Below are 9,290 nucleotides of genomic sequence, written 5' to 3' on the forward strand. Positions count from 1 at the left end.
GCTTAATGTTTCCAATTGTAATTAAATTTCATGTGATAATGATCAAATGAGAATGATGGCATGTTACCATAAAAAGCTAATTTTGATGAACATGTTAATAGATCACTGAGGTGTCATTTCAGATGTTAACAGAAGGCAATTGGAAGCTGGTTTCTTGCATAAACTTCCAGATTTATAGCACATGGTGGCAGCATTGCTCCACCACACGCAGAGACAATGGTGTTCATCAGTACTGTACTGCTGGCTAGTGGGCCCACATTCAGCTTCTATCAAAGCTTTCAACTACTCACAAAAATACAAGCATGGCTGTGTAGTGTGCAATAAGGTCAGGAGACTAGCCTCTGGCAGCTCATCTTCTTTCTCAAAGATGCTCTTGACTTCTCATCTATAGAGAAAACTGGTATTCTTCTATGCAGCCTTTTTTGCTCAGTCACTAGTAAATGTTTCCCTGTTAAGGTGTGGTTGTTGCTGCTGAGAGCTAAATTAACCATGAATTAAAAGGTTTTGACATACATCTGTCTTTGGCGATGAGCGTTTATTTAGATATCCATGTTGCCTGCACAGTGCAGTGTTGCTGCTGGGAGAATAAATGGCTGGTGTTGAGAGATGATTGGCTGTGCTCAGGTTTATGTCTTTGTTGTTTTCTTGGTGTTCTTATGCACATCACCCCACGATATCCTTATTGCTGACATGGGTATGTCTATGCCTTTAACAAGCCATATTTCTTCCATATTGTCTCCCAGTGTCACAACTGTTTTCCCTTTCAGTCATGCTTCATCTTCAAACTCCTTGCTGTCATCACACAATGAAATGTGTAAGGTAAAATGGAAGCTGTCCTCACGTCTTTTCCTTGCACCTTATTTACATGAGTAAAACTAAGAAACAAGGAAAAGAGGGAAATGTGGATGCGAATAAGGGAATTGAGATTTCCCCATAGTATTTTTGCCATCATTCCATAGCTGTAAATCCTGTCTCAAAAGTTTTCCAAAGTACTGTGCAGTGTTTAAGCATCATTTTTCACTCCAACTGGACTTCCTGGTTCATAATTCATAGTCTCATGTGTATCCAAATCAACACACCTCTAGCAGTGCAGCCCCTTATGCTTTTAACCCTGTTGTCTGTTTAAGTAGTCATCAGTCAGTGCTTCAATTCAACCCAAAAATAGACAACATTTGCTGCTTTTGAATAGCTGGTAAAGTGTGGTTACACAGTACTTTGAGCATTTAGACAATATGTCAAAGGTAGCTGTTGTTCATGGATGATCTGGAACAGTTTGAAAATTTGTAAGGCTGGAAACTACAAGGCCAGGACTGGGCGCTATTAAATGGCCAGTATTATTGTCACCTCTAATGCTTCTTCTCCTGGTAATGTTTATTTATCTCACTAATTTTTTACATTTATTAACTATCTCTTCTCCCCCCCTTTGTTTTCCTCCTTCTCTCTTTCTTTGTTGCCTGTTTATGTTGCCTCTGTCCTCTTTGCAATGTTACTTGCATTTATTTAATCTTGAATAATTTCTCCTTTTCTCTCCTCTCCTCTCCTGGGGGTATCTTGTCCTCTTTCTATCCATCTGGAACATTCCCTGGCCTTTGCCCAGTACCCTGCAGCTGGTCCCCATTGAGCATCCCCAAGACTTTGACTCCCTCATCTTCTCTTTTCATCTCTTTTCTCCTCCCCACCATTAAGATTACACTCTAAAATGTAAAAGAAAAGGATCTAGGAAGCATTTTGATCTTTGGACTGCAACAAAGTTCACCTAGAATTCTTTAAAGATCTTCTTTCACAGTTGTTTCAATGAGTTCATAAACACGAGGCCTCTTTCAAAAGGAAACATCCCATTAAAAATCTTCATACAACAAACAGTTTTGGATGCAGCCTATAATTTAAAGTATCGATTGGTCAGAAGGGACCTGAAAAAAAGAGGTGATTTGTTTTTCACAGTAGGAAACGTTTTTTAAAATGTCTGGAAGTCCATCAACTCCCTGTTTTTAGAGTGCAGGATAAAAAAAGCTAAAAAGTAGGGTAGAGGGAAGGTGGAGAGATGTTTCCGATTGAAGAATGTAAGTAATTAACCCCTCTTGCTCTCAAAATAAAAACACTCTTCTGTAATGTGTGGGGGTGACTGATTTGTGTGAGTGCATGCATGTGTACTACAACCATTTTGTATACACATTAATACATTTGTTTGTCATATGTAAAGCCTCAATTCAAAGGAGTACCCCCCCAACACACACACACCCTTGTTTTACTGAGCTCCCATGTCACAACAAACTGAGACACTTCTTAACTGGGATGGATGGATTTCATTATGTGACATCAAGAGAAAGTGAGAACAGTGATGGAGGGGGAGGAGGTGCAAACACTGTGTGCTACAATAATAAATCTTATAGAGCTGCTGTCCTCACTCACACACACACAACCGGTGACTGAAATCCTCCTCTCCTATCCACTAAAAGGCTGTCCCCTACCACGTCACCTCATGAATGGCGCCTCCTCTCCTCGCCACAGATCCCCTCCGTTGATGTTGCCTTTACACTAATACAGTGCGACATGGACAAAGCTGTGAGAATGCTCATCAAAGGCACTGAGGACAACGTGCTGACGTGCTGCCATTTGGTCAGCATTATAGTGTTTATGTAGATGATTTTCTTTTTATAACAATATTTGTCACAGGCCTAGCATCAAGCCGTTTGCTTCAGTGGAATACATGCAAAGGGATATTAACTGCCAAACCAAAAGCACAAAAAGGCTGAATTCCTCTTGCAATTCAAATGATGCAGCAGCTGTCGGAAGGGCTGTCCTTCAACATACCCTCTAAAATATTTTTCAGATTTCATTTTATTAGTGATTTATGTAGTTGCACCTTACGTAAATTTTACTGTCCAACATCAAGGTGTAAATCCGGTTTTAAGGCCTTTTTACACAGTATTCTCTAGGAGAAATGCCCTTTATTTATCATTCTGCTGGCCTGAAAGTGGCTTATTTGATACATACAAAATCTTAAAAAATGATGTATTCAGCTTATTTGCTAAATCCCCAAAGCACAAAATAAATACATGATCATGCAATCACAGATTTTTTTGGAGGCCTGCATAGGGTAAATAGTGGAACAAGCACAGTCTCTTCAGTACTTTGAGTAGTTTATTTAAGTCTATAACTTTGGATGAATTGACGACTGCATCCAAAGCTGGAAAGGGTTTTGCCTTTTACTCAGGCTGTGACTTAAAAATTCCACACAGATATAATTACTGCCCAGCTTTCCTCTAAGCTCAGTTTTAGTCTTTTAGCTTGTTGTTTTGGTTTTTCAACTCACATCTTTCCTGTTTTGTTTGACTTTCATTGCTCTCTTTCATCAGCACTTTTGCAGCATGCAGACAAAGTTAGTGACTTTGAACATTTAGTTACTAAAAAACCCGACACTTTTCTCAGGAGCTGACAGAGTCAGTTTTTATTTTAAAAACTCTTATATTCGAAATGCAGTGATTTTTTTTACTTTACAATTTTGTGACTAGAAGTAATTTGCCTTGTGGGCCAGCAGAAGGCGCTCTTAAAATTTAGCTTAACCTGATGCCCTGTTGACCTCACAGGAGGCTAACCGTCATTAAAAAACAGCTGAAGAAGAAGAAGAAGACCTCACAGGAAACTAAGCTAATACATAAAAATGGAGGAGGAATCTAGCAAGAAAAGCTGTGCTGTTTGGATGTAAGGACACTGAAGCATTTGAGAAGCAAATTTTGTAAAAATTAAGCTATGTAGGTTAAATTCAGATTAAGTGAACTGTAATGTACTATGTGTAATTTCATATCCACTGACAAATGACAGCACTAGGAGTTGGAGGAGATCAGACTGGAATTAAAAGAGAGTGAACATCAGACTTGTATTCATCAGGTGGACACAGTTGCAAATGAATGTTGATACCAGTGGATGTGTAAGTAACAACAAAACATTTTTTTACATTACTTTGCTTTGGATTTTGTGCACCCCATGTGTCCTTCTAATTCAGTTCATATAATTTAAAAGTATTTGGTGACATGATCCATTGATAATGACCTACAAGGGACACATGATTTTGAGTTTCTTGTTGGCTTCATTATAGCTGATAGTTTATAAAAAAAAGTCAATATTTTGTGGCACAGCAAAAGACAAAGTTGATAGTAACAAATAATTTATATTAATCATAACTGTTCATGGTATAAAGCCTCCACACCCCAAATATCACTTTGTGGTTTCCTGGTTGGAATTTTGTTGTTTTGTTTTTTTTTGTTTTGGGGTTGTTTCAGCCACTCATGGGTCATTCTGTTCTGTCTTCTTCTCTTCTGAAGTCAACACAGATGCACAGTTAGTTATAGTCATTGCATTTGTAATGATAGTGAAGCTGTACAAGATAATGTGCCGATGTGTGTGTAAGATGTGCAAGAGCAAAAGGAGATTTAAGCCTTTAGAAGCACACTTTCAAATTTATTCTGTCACACACGTGCACACACACACACACACACACACACACGCACACACACACACAGGGGGATTAAGGTACATGGCATAAGTGGTTAATGTAAAAGAGGCTGTTGGGTTTGGACGGCTCACAGTGGGATGGTCCTCTGCTGTTTGATGCCCTCAGCTGTGGATTAACTTGCTCCTGCCATCTGTGTATTAAATGAAGTGTCACTATTGTGGAAGGGAAAGACACAAGAAATGGGAAGAAACTTTGAATCCCCCGCTTCAAGAGCAAGTGTTGAAAGAGTTGTGACTTCACACCCTCATATGAATGACAACCAGAGCTTGAGCCAGAGCCTGATTCAGGACCAAGCTCTGGTTCATATATCCCTATGCTCTCTGATAGTAAGGCCGCGGTTGCTCCTGTTCTCTATGTAAGCACACAGGCTGTGGTCCAGGAGTTTAAAGTTCAGGCAGATATGGTCCTTGTAAAAGTAAATGCCAGTCCTCCTCACAATATTGCAGGTGTCTGGATCCAGGCACCACAGCCAATTTAGGATGGATATTTCCTCTCTTGCCCAGTGCACGATTTACTGTACAGGTGATTTTTAATTACTTTATTTGCCATTGCCTTGTTGGTTTCAGGACTGTGGCATTTAGTTTCAAAACCAAAGCTGCCCTTTCTGAGGAAGGCCGCCACTTTGTGGTGTTGGCTCAGTGTGGTTGGCTTTAACAAACTGGAGGTCCGCCACAGTATGTGGAAGAAGGAGAGTAGAGAGAGACATAACAAGATGTCCCTGAGTCCAGTCTGCATGGCCTCTGTCCTCTGGGTATCCTTCATGTACTCATCCATTAGGTCATTAATTTATGAGGCTTCTCCCCTGCAAACGTCCTGTGCAGAATGTCTTTAGTGCTCATCTGATCTCTTTTTGCCCGCAACCTGCTCTACTATCATAGACATGATCAGGGCCCAGAGTCCTACAGGATCAGGTATAATAGCTCCAGACCCCCAGAGCTTCTTCATAAATGTTCACATAGGACATATAACCATGCAGCATGACTTTATATCCATTGCAAGTGCACCAGGTCGACTTAGGTTTAAATAAGAACCACTACATTTTTATTCATGCCCCCACATGTTTTTTAATGTGAAAATAATCAAGACATTCAGTGATGCATGGGCATTTGCAGATCATTAGTACATTTAGGTTATTTCTTAAAACTTGAATTGATTCTAGTGTTGGAGGAGATGAAAACTGAAGTGCCTTTGAAGAAAAACCTCTACTACTGAGGCATTTTCATTTCACAAGAAGCAGGTTCAGGTCATATCTCACCATGGAAGTTCCCTTTTCTTTCTTCTGGCCTGACGCTCATCTTTTTCTGATCTCTGTATGCATTGGCAAGACCCACAGAGCTTCCACTGGCACATAGCAACTATCTCTTTTAGTCATGAAAAGAAAAGGAAAAACCTCTCACCCAGTGAACATCCTGAAAAACCTCTGGAAGTGCTCACTTCCTGTCTACAGCGTACAGCAGGTTGTGGGAGCACAACCAACTGTTAGCCACCATAGCAGAGTAAAATATAAGCCAGTGGAAAAAGAACAAAACATGTCAGCTCCTGGTCTAACAAGGCTGCATCCTCACTGGAATATTTTAAATGTATCTTCTGATAACAAAAGTGCTGAACGTACTTATGCTTACACAGAATACTCAATAGCTACAGATACAAGAGTATACTATCCAAGAAGTAGTTAATTGTTGTATGTGTGACTTTACCTAAAACATACACTGGGTTGAAGAAATGGCCCCTGTGAATATAGAGATGAAACTTGACAAAAATAAATATAAGGGTGGGTTTTATTGTGTAATAGACTGAAAGCAGTGCAAAAATAGAAACCTAATGTGATCCCCCAGTGTTACACAACTGGTTATGGGTAAGGGCCTTCTGGCATGTGTTATTAAGTTTTGTAAGGCGGCGACATCCAAGCGGCGCATTTTGCTGCCGCTGAGTTTGATGTCAGAGGGAGAAGCAGGCAGTTGGAGGATGGAGGAAAGAAAAAAAAGACCTTGAAGATCCAGTGCCAGTAGAGAAAAGTTATGATATGATGGAAAAAGATACCGCATATCTCAATTTTTCTCTTTCTCTTCTAACAAAAGGTTAAAGAGATGCAATAATTTTCAAAAAGTTCACAGTGATCCTGTCAGCGGGGATTGTACTGTATGTAATTTGGTTTAATAGATGCACTGAAGCCCACCAGGGTGTGAATAGTAGTAAGCACAAGGCAAGATTGTGCCACTAGTTAAAAGTTACAGATGGGTTTTATGTTTGGATTTAAATGTCTTCACTGAGTCAGATGGTCTGATGTCAGCAGGGAGGTTATTCAAGAGGAAGGGGGTACGATCATGGGCGGAGTCCAGGAGGTGGCCAGGAATGGAACTGGGCACTGTGTGGCAGCAATGTACTTGGCTGGGTGTTGATAAGTTAGCTAAATAGGTGCTTTGTGTTTGTTGTTGCCTCATTTCAAGGTCAAAGGTCAAGGTCAAAGTGTTTGTCATATGCACAGTTAGGAAACGTGTTTCCCTGTACAATGAAATTCTTACTTTGCCATCCGCATCAATGTCACATAATACAAGTGAAATATACAAATCTAAATAGGCAGTAAAATCACAAATCTAAGGCACTTTAAGGCAGCAAGTGAAGGAAGCAAATAAAAATACAAGGACACAATATAACGCAGAGAGAATATATTCTATGTTGGAGCCATGGAGTGCAAATACTCAACAGTGAGTGTGCAATTATGTATGTGCAAAATGAGTATGTAAACAGTACAGATGGAATTACATTAGGTACATCATGAGTCAGCTGTTTACGAGTCTGATGGCAGAGGCAAAGAAAGAGTTTTTCAGTCTAGAGTTCCTGCATTTCACACTTCTGAACCTCTGGCCAGAGGGTAGGGAGGTGAACAGTCCATGCTGGGGGTAGGTGGGGTCCTTGAGGATGGAGTCAGCTTTCCTACGCACCCTGCAGTGGTAAATGCTCTGCAGAGAGGGCAGTGGAGTCCTGGAGATTGTCTCCGCAGTCTTTACTACTCTCTGCAGGCGCTTGCGGTCCATAGCAGTAGTGCTGCCATACCAGACAGTGATGCAGCTGGTCAAGATGCTCTCGACGATGCAGCTGTAGACGTTGCAAAGGATCCTAGGCAACATGCCAAACCTCCTCAGCCTCCTCAGGAAGTACAGCCACCATTGGGCCTTCTTGACCAGCTGTGTGGTGTTATGTGTCCAAGTGAGGTCCTCACTGATGTGGACACCCAGGTATTTGAAGCTGCTCACCCTCTCCACTTCAAGCCCCCGGATGAATAGTGGCTGATGAGTTCTCCTCTCCTTCATCATGTCCACTGTCATCTCCTTCATCTTGTCCGTGTTGAGGATGAGATTTTTGTCCTCGCACCATGACACCAGACCGGCCACCTGCTTCGTCCCCACCAGTGATGTGACCTATCACTACGGTGTCATCCGCGAACTTTAGGATGATGTTGTCTTTGTGGGAGGCGACACAGTCGTGGGTGAACAGGGAAAGGATGGGACTGAGGACACATCCCTGTGGGGGTGCTGATGTTAAGGATAATCACCTTTATTGGCCAAGTATGTTACACACAAGGAATTTGTTTTCGGTACAGAACCGATGGCAGCCATCTGCGGCGTCAACTCAACCAATGATGCTGGTCGTGGTCCTGTAGTTTGTGATGTGCTGCAGGCCTTGCCACATCCATCTGGAGTCAGCAGTAGAATAGAAGCCATTCAGCTTCTCTCTGTACTGCTTCTTGGTCGCTGTGATGGCTTTCCTCAGTCTGTACTTTGTAGCTTTGTACTCTGTCTCATCACCTGATCTGAATGCATGAGAGCGAGCATGCAGTATGTGGTGTACCTGACTGTTTATCCAGCGTTTGTTTGTTTCAGTCTTTGTCTGTAAGCTGGATACAGGAACAAAGAAATGTGGTCCGAGTGTCCAAGGTGGGGGCGGGGTGCAGCCCTGTATGCACTACGTATGTTACTGTAAACATGATCCAGAGTGTTCTTGCCCCGGGTGGGAATGTTCACATGTTGGTAATATTTGGGAAGTACAGTCCATAAATTGCACTGGTTAAAGTCGCCTGCAGCAATAAATATAGCATTGGGGTGAGCTGTCTCTAGCGCATTGATGACATCATAGAGTTTACTGAGAGCCACAGAGGCATTAGTTCTTGGGCTAACATACACAGCAGCCAGAAACACAGCACTATGCTCTCGTGCTCAATAATAGGGCCGACATTTCAGGCAATAAAAACTCCACTTCTGGCGAACAGCACTTTATAAACAGTCCATACCTCTTCACACCACAAATTACTGACAAACACACACACTGCCTCCTTTTACCTTCCCTGAAGCAGCAGTGCAGTTTCCCCGGTGTACAAAACTTGATTTTTGAGGGAATCAAGGAGACAGCTGGAGAAAGCTGGTTGGAAGTGGAATGTAAAGTGAAGGAGATTCTGAAGAATAATCTGCAAATTCATCAAGAAACTTGAGATGGAGCGGGCTCACAGAGTTGGGAAACCTTCGGATCGTGGTCCGAGGGCGGTGATGGTAAAGTTGATGAAAGAGAAAGATAAGGCACACATATTGCAACAAGCAAAGAAGCTTAAAGGATCTAACATTTATATAAATGAAGATTACACCGAGTCTGTGAGGAAGAGAAGAAGGTAGTTGATGCCGAAGTTAAGGGAGGCCAGGGCGAGGGGAGACATCGCGTTCCTCCGGTATGACCGACTAGTGACCCGTCCTCGGAACCAGAATCCAGGACCTATGACCAGCACGCC

The 9,290-nt window shown here is 41.9% G+C and overlaps 1 long non-coding RNA gene across 1 annotated transcript in view; it reads left to right on the forward strand.

The window, feature by feature from the left end:
- The first annotated feature begins 3,644 nt into the window (after window positions 1–3,644).
- LOC109951479 (uncharacterized) overlaps window positions 3,645–9,290 on the forward strand; it is a 38,071-nt gene continuing 32,425 nt past the window's right edge. Inside the window, exons 1-2 of the long non-coding RNA XR_002273611.1 lie at window positions 3,645–3,702; window positions 3,823–3,928. This is a non-coding gene — a long non-coding RNA (uncharacterized LOC109951479). The remainder of the gene's footprint in view (window positions 3,703–3,822; window positions 3,929–9,290) is intronic.

The sequence above is a fragment of the Monopterus albus genome, unplaced genomic scaffold (assembly GCF_001952655.1).
Source record: "Monopterus albus unplaced genomic scaffold, M_albus_1.0 scaffold392.1, whole genome shotgun sequence".
Classification (NCBI taxonomy): Eukaryota; Metazoa; Chordata; class Actinopteri; order Synbranchiformes; family Synbranchidae; genus Monopterus; species Monopterus albus.